We start from the raw sequence: 16,974 nt of genomic DNA, 5'->3' as shown, positions 1-16,974 counted from the left end.
ATAAAAAAAACTTTGTATTTACACGAATAGGTTCCAAAGTGGCCATCAAAGATGTTCATTTTTGGTTTTCAACTTAATTTGTTAACAAATCTTGAATATCGTATTTCCTGCTTTCGTATTTACTGCTTTTAAGGTTTGGTACTTACTTAATAACTAGGTGACTTAAGAATAAATCCATAATTTCAGTAAATAAATCATATATAGGTTTTTTTTTAATAATTTGGTAATTAGGGGAGTGAAGATTTGAATTTTAGATATCTTTGTTGAAACCAGAATGTGCTTACTAGTTGAATTATAAAACTCTTGACAAATATATATTTTTATTAAATTTTGTAGATGATAAACAATCAATTTCAGATATATATATTTTTTAATTCTTGAATATTAAAAAGTGTTTAGTTCATACTTGTGAAACTTAAATATGAAAACGTGGTTTGGTCCACATAAGTTGCACTTAGTGGAAATGCCTTCTTCTTTCTTATTTCTTCTACCTTTTATTGTTCTCTTCATCTTCTTCTTTTTCTTTTATTATTATTTTTTTTTATGGATGCCCTTAAGCCATTTATTTTAGAAATTTTTTATAAGAAAGGAAAAAAAAAAAAAAAAAACTTTTTTTTTGCAATTTTTTATATTTCTATAAAAGTAGTATCAAAATTTTTCTAAAATAGCTTTTTAGCAGTATTTTTTATTACACACAAATATATATATATATATATATATATATATTTTTACACAATTTTACACAAACCCTAAAAGAGAGTTGCTTTTTGGGTGTGTAAAAAAAAAAAAAAAAAAAAAAAAAAAAAAAAAAAACCTTGTGTGCAACAAGTTTAACCTCTTTTTTGTTAAGAAAGCTAGTAGAAGTACGTAAATAATGAAACGTCTGCAAATGGTAGATTCAGGATTTTTCTAGGGTAGCCAGTAAAAAGATGAATCTTAAGTAATAGATGAATCTTGTTACAAATTTTCTCATAGTAGTAGTAAGAGAATAAAAGATAAATTATAAGTTCATTTAAAAATATTATTTCTTAATACAATAAACATACTAATTATTGTTATTAAGATTAAATCTTGGAAGTCATCTATATATTGTTTCTAAATACAATAAACATGCTATTTATTAATGTTAAGTAAACTTTAATCATCACTGCATTGAATAATTTCATCTCTTAGTTTATTTCAAATTTGTTAAAATCTTTTTTTTTTTTTTAAGGTTTAAGATTAACAAATTTCTAATTCTGTTCTTGGGTTTACTATTTTTTTTTAGAGGGCCTAGATATCATTAAAATGATTATATTCAAAGCTTATTTCAACTGGACTTAAAAAAAAAAAAAAAAAAAAAAAAAAAAAAGCATGGTGTTCAAATTTTTATATTAAGGGTTCAAATAAAAAAAATATTATATATATATATATATATTGCTAGCTCAGGGGTTTTTTTTTAGAGTTTGGCTTACTTCCAGTACTTTTTTAACTGAAGATCTCTTTTTGTTTTAAATACACAATAACAAATAATAGTAAATTTTAATCTCTACATTTTATTTAATTAATTAATGATATTGCAGTTTCTCATTTTAAAAAAAAAAAAATTTAAGTTAAAAAAGAGGTAAGCTAAACCCTTCTTTTAAACACCTGGACTGTACACCCTGTCGGCAGTCTGGCTTTCATGCACCATATCTCAATCTGCTTCATTCTATAAAGGTCAATAAAGCAAATAAGCAATGATGCAAGAACTTGGACGGTCAACACGCTAAAAATAAATGCGGATACATGGGAATATGTGAATGGTGAGCTTCGGCTGGAGGTATTAATATGTATTAAGTAACACACATGCATTCAGATGCTCTTCTTACGCACTCTCATGTCCTACAATCTTCATTGGAAAAACCATGAATCCTGCTAAATCCTTATTGAAATCGGCATTGCTATTACTTCTCTCCCATTTTTTTCCAATTTGCGTTTCCCTTGATACCATAACTCCAAACCAGCCCATCAAGGATGGTCAAACTCTAGTCTCAAACCAAAAAACTTTTGCACTTAGATTTTTTAGTCCTAACAATTCCAACTGCCGCTACGTTGGAATTTTGTATTACCAAATTACCGAACAAACCATTGTGTGGGTTGCAAATAGAGACAATCCACTCAGTGATAGCTCAGGAATCCTATCCATCAGCAATCAGGGAAACCTTGTCCTCCACAGCCAAAACCAAAAGTATCCTATTTGGTCCACGAATATTGCTTCAGTCTCATCCACAAACTATTCTATCTCTATGGCACAGCTCTTAGATGTTGGAAATCTTGTTTTGGTTCAACAACACAGCCAAAGGGTCTTATGGCAAAGCTTTGATTATCCCACCAATACTATGCTTCCTTTTATGAAAGTTGGGCTGGATCAACAGACTGGGTTGAGTCAATACTTAACATCTTAGAAGTCCAAAGATGATCCGAAAATAGGCAAGTGCACATTTAAAATTGATCCAATTGGGTACGCCCAGTTGTTGTTTTACAAGGGTCAGACTCCATTGTGGCGGGCTAGATCCTGGATTGGCAAAGGATTGACCGGTGCACCAGAAATGAAATCTAAGTTATATACTTCCCACTTGAATGTTAGTTTTACGAATAATCAAGATGAAATCACCATGATGTATAGTATAGCTGAGCCCAATGTTTACTCTAAAACTAGGTTTGTGTTAGGTGAATCAGGAACATTGAGGAAGTACTTGGGAAGATAGTAAATGGGTCGCATTTTGGTTTGACTCAAAAGAGTCATGCGATATATATTTAAAGTGTGGTCCAAATAGTTATTGTGACCCATACAATGGGGATGAGTTTGATTGCACATGCTTACCTGGGTTCGAACCCAAGTCATCTCTTGATTGGTGTATTAGAGATGGATCAAGTGGGTGTGTAAGGATCCGAGTGGTGTCTACTTGTAAAAGCGGAGAAGGGTTCATCAAGTTGGCACATGTGAAGGTGCTTGATTCTTTAATAGCACATGTAGACATGAGTTTAAGTTTGAAAGAGTGTGAGCAAGAGTGCTTAAGGAATTGTTCTTCTACGGCTTACACAACTCCAGATGAGAGTGAGGGAGGGATTGGATGCTTGACATGGCACGGGGACTTGGTCGACGTAAGAACATTTTCTGATGAAGGACAAGATTTATACATACGTGTGGATGCGGTTGTACTAGGTAATACTTTAATTAATACTTGCAAATTTCTTTTTAATTATTGCTTCCACATTAATTGCTTAGGTTACCTCTAGTAAAATAGTACTATAAACCCAATAACCATCGTGCATCCTTGGTACAGTGGACACTCCACAAGTATAAATGCTTGTGGGGTGTGGGGGCAAGAGCCAGAGTTTAAGTTTCCAAGAGGGAACTTCACACACATATACACTTAGATTATACTAGAGTAGAAATTCTATCTTGCATAAAAAATAAAAAAAAAATAAAAAAAATAAAAAACACCAATAGAAGAAAATGGTAGGGTGCTTTTGTTAAACCACATTAATTGCTTGTTTCTCTCTTCTCATATTCTTTTTACTTCTTTCTAGTATCTTCTTATTCTAACATGAAATAATATAGTCATTTCACATTTCCTAACACATGGCACATATAGAGCATCCAGATTTTATGCATATTGCAACAGATGTACACACAGTTTTGTTAAACCGTCCAAAAACATCATCATAATCTTCGCATTTCTATCTTCTCTTTGCCTTAAAATTTTCCGAACTTTTAAGAAACAGTTTGACAAGTTGGAATTGTTTAAATTTTGTTATTGCAATCTTAAAAAAAAAAAAAAAAACGCCTGACATCATAAGAATTTCTACAATTATATTCATCACTATTGTCCCAGGGCTATATATGTAACACTTGTTCTATCTGAGTTTGATGTTGAGAAACCAGTTTGCGCATTTTTTTAACAATTGAATTTTGACCTCAATTAGGGAATCGCACATTCTCCTTAGTCCTTAAGCTCACTGTTTCCTCCTTACTCTCTTTTCCCTATAAAATTGCATCAATATTAACTATTTATGTTTAATTACCTTCCCAAATTTACGAGGTTACTATGAATAATAAATAATTTTTTTTTTCTTTTTTTACTTTAGCACAATATGCCAAGAAAAATGGTCTTACTCGGAAAACAATGATATTAGCAATTCTGGGAGTTTCTATTACTGTAATGGTTCTTGTGGTCTCCATTGTGTATTGGCTAGTAATGAGGAAGAAAATGGGTAAGCAAGTCTTTGCTCAATCTTTTGTTTGAATGGAAGCAGTTTCTTTTTCATTTATTTTTTGCCGCTAAGTCTAGTGAAAAAATTATAGTAAGGTGACTCAAGAATGCATTTGACTTTTATTTATTTATGGTAGATTATGTGCATAGTATTTATCCAAAGATATAATTTTATATTTATTTATTTCTGGTAAATTGCTTGCATAGCATTTATTAAAAGATATAGTTTTTAATAAGTTAGAATATAAGAGTTTTTAAAAGAATGGAATTACATGAAATAAAATATGATTTCATTTCTCTACTGCATTTAGGAGTTTATAAAAGAATGAATGGAAAGTAAAGAAATATAAAAATGTGTTAATATACCATTTCACTTTATTTTTCCTTTCTTAAAGATAGGGATGAAATCAATATTTACCTCCATTTCATCAAAGGAATGAGGAAGAATGTTTATTAGAAAATAAACGGAATGTGCATCTCTGATTCGCATGGGAGACATGAGAGAAAGATGAAAGAAAAAAGAAGAAAAAATCCTCAACTTAGATGATTTTCAAATGTATAGAAGTTAAAGGAAAATGTATTTTTAAAATTTACTACAAAATAGAGTTAACAAACAAGACAAAAAATACAAGAAGCATTTTTAATAGGAAGTCAATTTCGTACCGAAAACTGTTTCGATTTATCGAACGAAACAAAATATTTCGGTCACATGGAACTCGAGTTCCATGTGAATTTTTCCAAATAACTCGATTTTCATTAAATCGAGTTTCAAAATAAAGACATTTTGCTAGATAGTTTCAAAATAGAGATATTTATTTATATTTTTTGGATGAAAAGGACAAATGTCCATTTTGACCCCATATTGAGGTGTTTTGATATATATACATACACACACATATTTTATATATAAAAAAAAAAATCTCAAATAAAGTAAGTAGATGATTATAATTGTTATTAAAAAATCATTAGTAATGGTCTTTTTGTAAATAAAACAAACAATTTAGGCAATCATATAGAAGGAACTTCCAAGAAGTTTCCTCTTACTAACTTTTCCCATTTTCCAACTACTCACATGGCCTATAATATTTACTTCTCATCTCACCTACCCACACTTTCTTCTTCTTTTCATTTCCAAAGTTCCAACATATCTTCAATGTTCAATGGCTCACAGGGGCTCTCTTCAGTCTCTTTTCTCATCTTTTTTTTCTTCTTCTTTTGTATTTTCTCTCTCACACTGGCTTTGCTTCATGCCTTCATCTCGTTCTTATTTTTTTTCATCTCCTATATAGAAGATCCAGTGGCAGTGATTTTTCTATTAACAGGGAAAAAAACCGCAAAATGCGTACCAACCGAATCAAGGAATTTGCCGAAATCGATTGAAATGCCCGAAATGCACCGGAACGAAATTTTCTCCGAAGTGGAACAAGGGGTATGTCAGTTTGTAGACTGGTACGAGATTTTCTGTCTGTTGACTCTGTTCTGATCGGATTGTAATGGAATTCATAACATTGAGAAAGAAACACTTTCTTTTTTTTTCTTTTTTTTTTTTTAAATTCCGGTCCAGTATGCATATACCGGCCGAAATCCGAAATCTTCTCCGGTGTGGCCAAAATGACCCGATATGGGCCGGTATATTTTCCGGCACAAAACAGCCTTGTTTCTGTACCGACCAAGGTACCGGTATATAAACTAAAAATTGCCTAGAAACTAAAAAATGAATTTAATAGAGAGATGCAATGGGCTTCTTTTATTATTATTTACTTTCGAATGAGTGATTTTCATTGCATAGTGGTAAATTGAAACAACCCAGACAATTTCGCAAATGCTTGTCCTTTAATTTCTTGTCTCTCAGCCTATGTATATCCCGACACATTGGCTCCTTCCATTTGCACATTCTATTTATCTATCAAATATGAACGTATTAACTAATTATTCGTTAGTTGTTTTATATTAGGGAAGTGGAAAAGCACAAATTCATATGGTGCCTGTAGTTTACCAAACTTAGAAGACTCTTCAATTAGAAGGTACCTCGATGGAATTAGAAGAGATTCAAATTTGCCAGTATTTGATCTAAAAAACATTATTGCAGCCACAGATAATTTCTCTGTTGCTAACACGCTTGGTAAAGGTGGCTTTGGCTCGGTTTATAAGGTATTCTCCTTACACAGGTGGCAACACCCAAATAAATAACTTTATCTTAGTTCATGTGTGTTAATGCATCGGAAAATTCGTCATGAACGTTTAGGTGCATTCATAGTTTTAAGTGTAAGACTTCATTAGGTGAAATTTGGCTTGCCCAAATAATTGAGTTAAATTTCTGTCAACAATTGTGTACTACGATGAAATGACCTATGGATTTTTATTTCAGGGTTTGTTACAAAATGGAATGAAAATAGCTGTGAAAAGACTATCAAAATACTCAAAACAAGGAATAGAACAGTTCGAAAATGAAGTAGTGCTAATTGCTAAACTCCAACACAAAAACTTGGTGAGAATTTTGGCTTATTGTGTTCAAGGAGAAGAGAAGATATTAATTTATGAGTATTTGCCAAACAAAAGTTTGGACTCTTTTATTTTTGGTACGTATTCTTTTCACATAAACTTCAATCATCATGACCATGAAAATGGTCCTCCAAATTCAAACATCTTAATTCCTTGCACAAGATTATATATGTAATCACGAATGAAGTCTAATCCAAATTCAAACATCTTAATTCCTAGCATAAGATTATATATGTAATCACGAATGTAGTCTAATCTGAGTTCAAATATCTTCATTCAGATGAAACAAAAAGGTCATGGTTAGATTGGGGAAAAAGATTTGAGATTATTTGTGGAATTGCTCGAGGGATCTTATATCTTCATCAAGACTCAAGATTAAGAATTATCCATAGAGATTTAAAGGCTAGCAATGTTTTACTTGACATTGCATTGAATCCAAAAATTTCAGATTTTGGTATGGCTAGAATCTTTAGAGGGGACCAAATTGAAGCCAATTCAAATTGTATTGTTGGAAAGTTGTAAGTGGACTAAAGAAAAAAAAATATATAGTTTTCACCTGATTACTTGACTAACATTATTACATTTCATATGTGTACAAATTGCTGCCCCTTTTTGCAAAAAATGATGGACTTCTTTGAAATTATTATTATTATTATTATTATTTTTTTTTTTGATAACTTAAATAGCTTGTAGAGGGGGGATTTGAACTTGAATGCCTTCTTTGAAAAAATCAAGAGGCTCTAGTTAAATCACTAGACTCTTGGAAAACTACTTTTATCTTTTATTAGTTCAAATGTTATGTGTAATGTTATTGAACAAAGGATTTTTTTGAATAATTTTTGTTTACTCATGAACTATGCCCAATAGTTTTCTTTAATTTTTGTTTAATAATATGCAATGTTTAATAGTTTTATTTTCATTGTATTACAATAGCGGTTTTATGTCACCCGAGTATACAATGCAAGGATTATTTTCAATAAAGTCCGATGTATTTAGTTTTGGGGTGTTGCTATTGGAGATCATTACTGGCAAAAGAAACACCGACTATTATCATAATGGTCCATCCTCAAATTTGATTGAACATGTAAGTACATGTGGAAACAATGACTTGCAATACTAGCCTTGTTGTGTTGTATTTGGCCTAATATGAATACGTTGTTTATAGATTTGGGACCAATGGATAGAAGGCAAAGCTATGGAAATAGTTGATCCATCACTAGGTGATACATACTCAGCTAATGAAGTATCGAGATGTATTCAAATTGGACTTTTGTGCGTGCAAGAACATGCAATAGATCGACCAATCATGTCAGCAGTTGTTTTCATGTTGAGTAATGTCACACCCCTTCCTTCACCAAAGCAACCTGCATTCATTTTCAAGAGCACTAGCAATACCAAAGACCAAACAACTAATGAAGGAGCTAATTCTATAAATGAAATAACAATTACTAAAATGGATGGTTGCTAAAGCTAAAGCTCCTCACTATTTGGAGAAATGTACTAGTATGCCATTGTATCATAGGATTGACTTCCTCTGCATCTAGTCAACATTCTACACTATTATTTTATTGTAGAAACCTAATATGTATAATGTAAATTATGACAAAAAAGAAGTTACAATAGGTGAGAGAAAGATTTAAACCCTGAATGTCTTGAAAACATCAAGAGTTGCTAACTAGTTTAGCTTTAACAACAAGGATCTTGGCCACTTCCATCTCCTTTAACTACTTAATTTCCAATCAAGTGCTTTCTAAAAATTAATACACCAAGAGTTAAATTTTGTGTGGATAACTTCATCCGTTTTCCAAATAAGATGTCCAAATTATATAGTCAAATTTTAAAAATAAATGTTTGATCAGCGCGTCAAACTAGGTACAAATATAAGTTTGATCAACCGGATTCAAATCATAAATTTATTGGACTAAAACAAGTTATTCCTATAACTTTTTTTTAATATTTATTTATTTATTTTAAGGCTAGGTTGGGTTATCGGGTCTGCATTTAATCATTTTCCCATACCAACTCTCTGTAACCCAACAATTACAAATCTCCAACACAAGTCAGATCCAACAATTGCCGGTCTCTATAGCTCCACCACCTTGGCAACCTATGATATTTTAGAACTTCAGTTGCAGTTCCACTATCTACCTATGTTCAAAACCCACCTCCCTCTCCCTCATAGAATTTGATTCATTTTGATCCACTTCGGCCAAGGGCTAGAGTTGGGGACTTGGGTCCCTATTGGTCTTATAATGATGTTTGAGAGTTTTTTTTTTTTTTTTTTTTTTTTTTTTTTATATTATTTTATTATTATTTTTTTTTTCATTTTATCTAATTAAGCTCAAATAGGCGTGAAAATTCTTTTTTTCTCTTCTGTACACATCTTCTTATTTTACCTTTTGCCCGTCTTTTCTATCACACACATGGGCTTGGTCAATATCATAAACAATAAGAACTTAATTTAAGCCCAACCATGGGCCTTTAGTTGTCCAACACTAGGGGTCCGTTTGGATACAACTTATTTTACTAAAAACTGAAAACTAAAAACACTGTAGCAAAATAATTTTTAAATGTGTGAAAAATTACTGTTCACTTTTTTTTTTTATTGTTCATATGTCTTGGTGCACTATTCATGTCCCATAAACAATGCACTAGGCGTTGATCTTAAAAAAAAAAAAAAAAAAAAAAAAAAGGAAAAAAAAAAGGAAAAAAAAAAAAAAAAGGAGAAAATGCACAATCGCGCAAACATGGATGCAGAAACGTGGATCCAAACTCCACCTAGGTCTTTTTTTTTTTTCGGTGGGCTCGTGTTGGTCAATTTCATAGGCTAGCTTTATGATTTTTATAGACTATAATAATGGTTTTGGGCTGACTTTGTGGGCCAAATTTAGACGACTTCACACCCTTCCTTGAGCTCTCAACTCATTTGGGCACTGGCCGTTGATATCAGCGGTACATCTTATTGCACTAGTAGTGCACAGATCACCTGAGGTGGGGCTAAAATCTATAGGAACATTAAACCCATGGCGAAAATGGGTAATTACCCATAAAACCCGAACTATTTAGTTAGTAGGGTCAGTTTGGAAACATATTGGCAAACTAGCAACTCGAGCCTTAGAGGCTCGATTTTGGGCCCCTAAATCGAGCCTCTGAGGCTCGGTTTATGTGCTTTGACATGGCGTTGATGTGGCAGGAGTGTACGTGGAACTCGAGTTTTTAAGTCTCGAGTTCCACGTAGGTGCCACCTAAACTCGAGTCTTTGAAACTCGGTTTACGTAAAAAGGTAAACCGAGTCTCAAAGACTCGAGTTTTAACCAAAAAGATACGCGTGTTGAACTCGAGTCTTTGAGACTCGGTTTTAATTTTGAAACCGAGTCTTAGAGACTCGAGTTTCAAACCATTATTTCCCCTCCTGTCTAGTCTTATCAAGTGTCTTTGCTGTCCTCTGTGCTAGGAATACGTGCTCTGTGCTAGTCTATTAGCTGAATACGTGCTCTGTGCTACTATTAAAGCTTGTGTTGAATGACATGTTTTGTCTGTTGCTTGTGCTAGTCTATTAGTCTATTTTGGTGCTTTTGCTAGTCAACAGTCTTTGTTGCTTCCTCCAGCAGGTAAGATGAGTACGTTGCTGAAGGACATGTGAATATAATTTGTCTGTTTTGAGACATATTCAAAAAATATGTTAAACTAGCACAAGCACCAAAAACTTCTCTCAGTATGTTGAACCTAAAAAAACTCTCACACTACTCTCAGATGCAGAGAATATTTTGACTAAACACAACTCTCTCACATGAAGAACAACTTGCCTCAACAACTCTCACCTTCAGCAACTTCAATCACAGAACCTCTCTTAAGAACTCTCACAGAGACTCAAACTCTCATACATATTTAGCAGCAAAACATTGCTCCTCTCACTCTCATACAATCTCAGCAGTACATTTGCACATCATTATGTCAAGTAAGGGTCTCCTCACTCTCTAATTAGTTGTTTAGTGTATATAGCTGCTTTAAAAAGTGTTGCTTGCATTGTTTTAGTGTATATGCCATTTCCTAATAAAATATTTGTTTGTATTAGGCAAATATATTTGTTTCCTGATAAGATATTTGTTTGTATTAAAATATGTATATTTGTTTCCTTATAAAAAATACGTATATATATTTATATTTATATTTATACAACTATATAATTAAATATTTATATATACATATTTTTATTTATATATTTATAAAACTATATAATTAAATAATTAAATATTTATATAAATATAATTATATTTTTATATTTATACAACTATATATATAAATACTTATATAAATATATTTATATAAATATATAAATATTTAATTATATAGTTGTATAAATAGGCTAAATATATAAATATATTTATATTTATATATTAAATTAGATGATATGTCTAATTTGATTGATCATGATTATATTCACATTAGTGTTTTTTTTTTTTCTTTTTTTGTCTGATGAACCCTGCTCTATGTTATTTCATCAATAGTAGTGTAATAGGGTATGGCATTAATTTAAAATGACTTGAATGATGATGTTACATAATTGCACTCATTCATTTGCACATCCTCATGACTTTTGTTGTTTGGTTTGATATTTTTATTTATATTTTTGTTAGAGCTGAGTTTCAATTTTGTAATGGGGGTGAGTTTTGTCTTCAGTTTTTTTATTTGTTTGAGTATGAAATTATAATGATTGAGTGTGTTTGTATGTGATGTGGGGTGAGTATATGCAATTGTTACACTTTTAGAAGTTGTGATTCTTGTACTTTGAGTAGATAGAAAAGTTTTTGTAATTGATGTGAAATGAAAGAGATCAAATATGTCACTAACATAAATTTAGTTGGCTCTCTAATAGGTGCACAATCTTTGAAGAATATTGACATAAATGTATACTTCGGTGGACACCTTTACAATCCTGAAGGGATTGACGGATTCCCATTTAGAGGGGAGGGTATCGAATGCTACTACATGATGTTACGTCGTAAGTTGAAGACGTTGACTGATTTGAAGAGGAAAATAATGGACGAATTGAAATTGAACCCTGCTTGGTATGACATCAAGATTATTTATCGTTGCCCACAAGAAGTTCTTCATGAACGGATAAATTATGGGTATATGGCGATTAAAGAAGATAAACATGTAAAGATGATGTTTAGTAGGATCCAGAAAATGCCCCAAGTAAATGCTGCTGAGTTGTATGTAAGTTTGGAGGCGAGTGTAGACAACAGTACTGAGGTGGTGCAAGAAACATCTACGGCTTTACAATTTACAACCCTAGATGATGGATGCACTACAATGGGAGGTTATACGCTCTCATCTCAAGATTATGTTGCGAATACTGGTGGAACCCTCTACTCTCAAGAGACACATTTAGAGGAGGAAGACGAAGACGAAGACGAAGACGAAGATCATGCTGTGAATGATGGTGAAAATAATGATGATATGGATCAGTACGAAGAGAGGATTGAGCGAGGTGACTTTGAGAACGATGTGGATGAGCATGAAGTCGTTCCTAATTTTGAAGAGGAAAATATGGAGTACCATGATGAAGGTGATGCAGATGATGATGATATTGGTGTCCAGCATGATACAGATACGACCACTGGCTACAGACCTCCTGCGGACTCATTCTACGCAAATACTTGGGAAAATATGGTTGATCCTTCACGTCTTCAGATACCATATCTTTGTACTTGGCAAGATGGGATGCATTTTTGTAAAGGGTTGACTTTTGCAAATAAAGCTGCGGTGAAGCGTGCATTGATAATATACGCAGCAAAGGATAATAGAAATTTCTCCATCCAAAGGTCGAGCACAACTGAATTGTGCGCCGCATGCATTGACGACAATTGCAAGTGGTACGTTGGGGCATACATGAAGCCTAAATTCAATGGTCTGTGGATGGTCACGTCTTATGTGGGTCCACACAGTTGTATACCCTTTGGGCTGCGAAGAGATGGTAGAATGATGGATTCTAATTTTGTTGCATCAGAAATTGTGGGAAGATTGCGAAAAAAGCACACTGCTACTGTTGATGAGCTTTGGGAGATCATCCGTATTAAGTATGATCATGAGCTTTCTTACTATAAAGTATGGGACGCAAAACAAAAGGCAATTGCTAAGATTTTTGGGGATTGGGAGGAGTCTTACCAAAGGTTGCGAAAGTTGTTGTTGGCATACTTGGATCAGGATTCGGGTACCCAGTATAGCTATCACACCATACCTAAGCCATTAGAAGGTACTACGTTACTGCGCTATGTATATTGGGCATTCGCTCCATGCATTGCTGCATTCCAGTATTGCAGGCCAGTGATCAGTATTGATGGAACTCATTTATATGGTAAATACAAAGGGGTATTGATGATTGCAATGGCAACCGATGCTAATCAAAAGGTTTTGCCTATCGCCTTTGCTGTTGTGGACAAGGAGTCAGGGGCTAGTTGGGGGTGGTTTTTAGAGTGTTTCAGGACTTCGATAGAGCGTGTTATTGAAAATAAGGACATTTGCATTATTTCTGACCGACATAAAGGTATCAAATGCGCCATTCGAGAGTGGCCTAGAGGGCAAGACAGAAGAGAACGGGTATATCATCGATATTGCCTTCGACATGTTGCTAGCAACTTCAACACACATTTTAATAACCCGACTCTAAAGGCATTGGCCTTGAAAGCTGGATATGCGACTCATGATGCTAAATTTGTGTCCATAATGCAAACCATTAAGGAGGCCGAGATTAATTTACTGAGGGGTGTAGACCCTACTGATCGCCGGATTATACGTTATATGCCATACACATATCTAATGAGTGAGGATGTAGACAAATGGACCCAGTCACATGATGGTGGAAGACGTTACGGGGCAATGACAACCAATATCTCTGAGTGCTTTAATGGGGTTCTTAAAGGTGCCCGCGGTTTGCCCATTGCTGCAATGGTTGAGTTCACTTATTTTAAACTTGTTGCATATTTCCACGATCGACATAAACAAATTACTTCTGATCTCTCTCGAGGTAAGGTGTGGAGTGATTATGCAATGGAGATCTATAACAAAAATGAGCAGAAAATTGCAGGACACACTCTGAGGAATTATAATCATGCAGAGGGTATATATCAAGTGGTTACCCCGTATAACGACCATAGAGCTGGAGGGGGAAATCACAGTCATGATGTGCGCATATTTGATAGAACCTGTGGTTGTGGAAAGTGGCAAAACTTGAAGATCCCTTGTTCGCATGCAATTAAAGTTCTTAAAGCTCTGCATCTTGATGCGCCCAGCTATATTGACCCATGTTACAGTCTGAACAACGCCATTCTCACATATTCACATAATTTTGTGGTGCCAAAGTCAGAGTCATTATGGAGAGACGTTCGCGGACCATGGTGGGTGCCTGACCCACGATTGTTGCGGGCCAAAGGTCGTCCTACGATGTCAAGAATAAGGAATGAAATGGATGGGGTACGGCGAGAACGGGGAAGCCGGAGGGAAGATCCGGAGTTGAGGGAGATTCAACCGAGGCAACGATGTACAGTGTGTCATCAAGAGGGGCATAACCGTAGATGTTGTCCCAATTCCCATGGGGCTTCGACAAGTGGTAGTGCTATGAACTAGGCAAGTGCCGTCACTGTTTTTATATAATATACTCAGAATGTCATTTGGTTTTTGTTCTTTGCATTTGGAAACTAATAACCGTATTTCATGTTTGTCAGGCAAGCGGAGACTTTATTTTCGTAAGTGACATTGTACGTGGGACTTGTCGTTATCTTCTGTATGGACAAGCTAGGTGATTATGTAGAGTATGTTGTATCAGTATGGACAAGTGTTAGGTGACTATGTATAATATGTTATATCCGCTAGGCGAATATGTAGACTATGTTGTATTAACTTAGTTGTTATTTTGTTTATTGTTGTAAATTACGAATAATTGAACTCTTTGCTATCCATTTTACTCGTTACATTAGTTGCGTGATGCAGCTTTTTCCTATAATACGAACAATGATATTACTTTGGCAAGTTCAACCACAAGGCCCTTCTAGTATTGAACTGCCATTGTGTGCTAAGACTTTTGTCCAACAATAATTTTATTGAATAGTTACTGTTTTAATCTGGTTGTAGAACTTTAATGTATGCTCCCTTCGCCTATCATATGCTGGTATGTAGTTGTTTGATGTGTTCTGGACCCTGGAAAATTTGCTGCAGGGGAGAAAACTAATTCTGGTCCATGCACCTGCGGCCAAAAAAGAAAAAAAAAAATTCCCAGTGGAACTCGTGTATCTAAGACTCGATTTCCATTTATGGAAACCGAGTATAAGATACTCGAGTTCTACTGGGATTTTTTTTCCTTTTTTTTTTTTTACCCCAATTTGAGAACTAAAAAACGTAATTCAATGTGATAAATAATTCTAGTGACCTGCGGCCAAAAAAGAAAAAAAAATTCCCAGTGGAACTCGAGTATCTTATACTCGGTTTCCATAAATGGAAATCGAGTCTAAAATACTCGAGTTCTACTGGGATTTTTTTTTCCTTTTTTTTTTTACCCCAATTTGAGAACTAAAAAACGTAATTAATGTGATAAATAATTCTGGTGACCTGCGGCCAAAAAAGAAAAAAAAAATTCCCAGTGGAACTCGAGTATCTTATACTCGGTTTCCATAAATGGAAATCGAGTCTCTAAGACTCGATTTCCATTTATGGAAACCGAGTATAAAATACTCGAGTTCTACTGGGATTTTTTCCCCTTTTTTTCCATTCTGGTGGAAAAAGGGGAAAAAAATTCCCAGTGGAACTCGAGTATCTTATACTCGGTTTCCATAAATGGAACTCGTGTATCTAAGACTCGATTTCCATTTATGGAAACCGAGTATAAGATACTCGAGTTCTACTGGGATTTTTTTTCCTTTTTTTTTTTTTACCCCAATTTGAGAACTAAAAAACGTAATTCAATGTGATAAATAATTCTAGTGACCTGCGGCCAAAAAAGAAAAAAAAATTCCCAGTGGAACTCGAGTATCTTATACTCGGTTTCCATAAATGGAAATCGAGTCTTAGAGACTCGATTTCTATTTATGGAAATCGAGTCTCTAAGACTCGATTTCTATAAATAGAAACCTAGTCTCTAAGACTCGATTTCCATTTATGGTAACCCATTAAACTAGAGTTCTACTGGGATTTTTTTTTCAATTTTTTTTTATTACCATTGAGAACTAATTTCAGGTAATTTTTTACTAAACCACCAACATCGAAGAGTAAATACCTTGTAAATCCAAAAATATAACTGAAATGAACAAAATAAAATTATACAATCTGGTTTTTTAGTTTTCAACTGCCAACATCTAAGTAACCCAACCCTGTAAATCCAAAAAAAAAAGAAAAAAAAGAAAAAGAAAAGAAAATCAACATCTCGTTATGGAATTAACAAGACTATACTTATCATTCTATCCAAATCCATCCAAAAGAGTTGAGATTGTTTAAATTGAATAAAATACTGGCAATCTTTACAAGAATGAAGCCTATTTTGACATGCTTGCCAAATACTTACAATAAGAGATGAATCTGTTTAAATAGTTGAGGTCACAATAAAGAAAAGTACCAAAAACTAAACAACCCAAGCTGCATAATGAAAACACACACGATACCTTTATTTTATTTGATGCTTCAAATCCATCGAGCTGGTTGAGAAGCTCCAGCATAGTCCGCTGCACTTCACTGTCACCATTGCCACTACCAGTTTAAATGCAGAAAGTAAAAGGGTACACGAGGCAAACCTCCTTTATCTCTTTAATTTGCTGGTCAAGACCACCAATCATGTCATATGTGGAATCTGGAACCTTTTCAACTTTCATGAGGTTGACCAATGGATCAACTTTGCTTTGCAAGATTAAATGAAGCACATAACTGTCATTACGGAGAGCAACTCTTGTTGATGGAGTTATCTTGGAGATATCGATATTTTTATCAATGTCAACAACATATTTCCGTTCAAGATGAACCTGGGAAACAAGATGAGATTGTTTAGATAAAAATGTATTCAAACTGTTTTCAAACCATCTCTTATTAACAAAAAGGCACTCCTAAGGCACTCCTTGTGCATGTAATAGTCTATTCTCTTGCTAAAATATCATTACGTTTCAAAAAAATAAATAATTAAGGCACAGCTGCAAATTTACAATAATTAAACACATATTACATAAAAATGTATCACAAAAGAATATTTAAC

The 16,974-nt window shown here is 33.7% G+C and overlaps 1 pseudogene; it reads left to right on the top strand.

Annotated features, from left to right (window-relative positions):
• LOC115991208 overlaps positions 1-8,232 on the top strand; it is a 44,041-nt pseudogene extending 35,809 nt beyond the window's left edge.
• Positions 8,233-16,974: the final 8,742 nt, after the last annotated feature.

Source organism: Quercus lobata, chromosome 5 (assembly GCF_001633185.2).
Source record: "Quercus lobata isolate SW786 chromosome 5, ValleyOak3.0 Primary Assembly, whole genome shotgun sequence".
Classification (NCBI taxonomy): domain Eukaryota; kingdom Viridiplantae; phylum Streptophyta; class Magnoliopsida; order Fagales; family Fagaceae; genus Quercus; species Quercus lobata.
The sequence above is the reverse complement of the archived record's forward strand: the minus strand, read 5'-3'. Positions and strand labels throughout refer to the sequence as shown.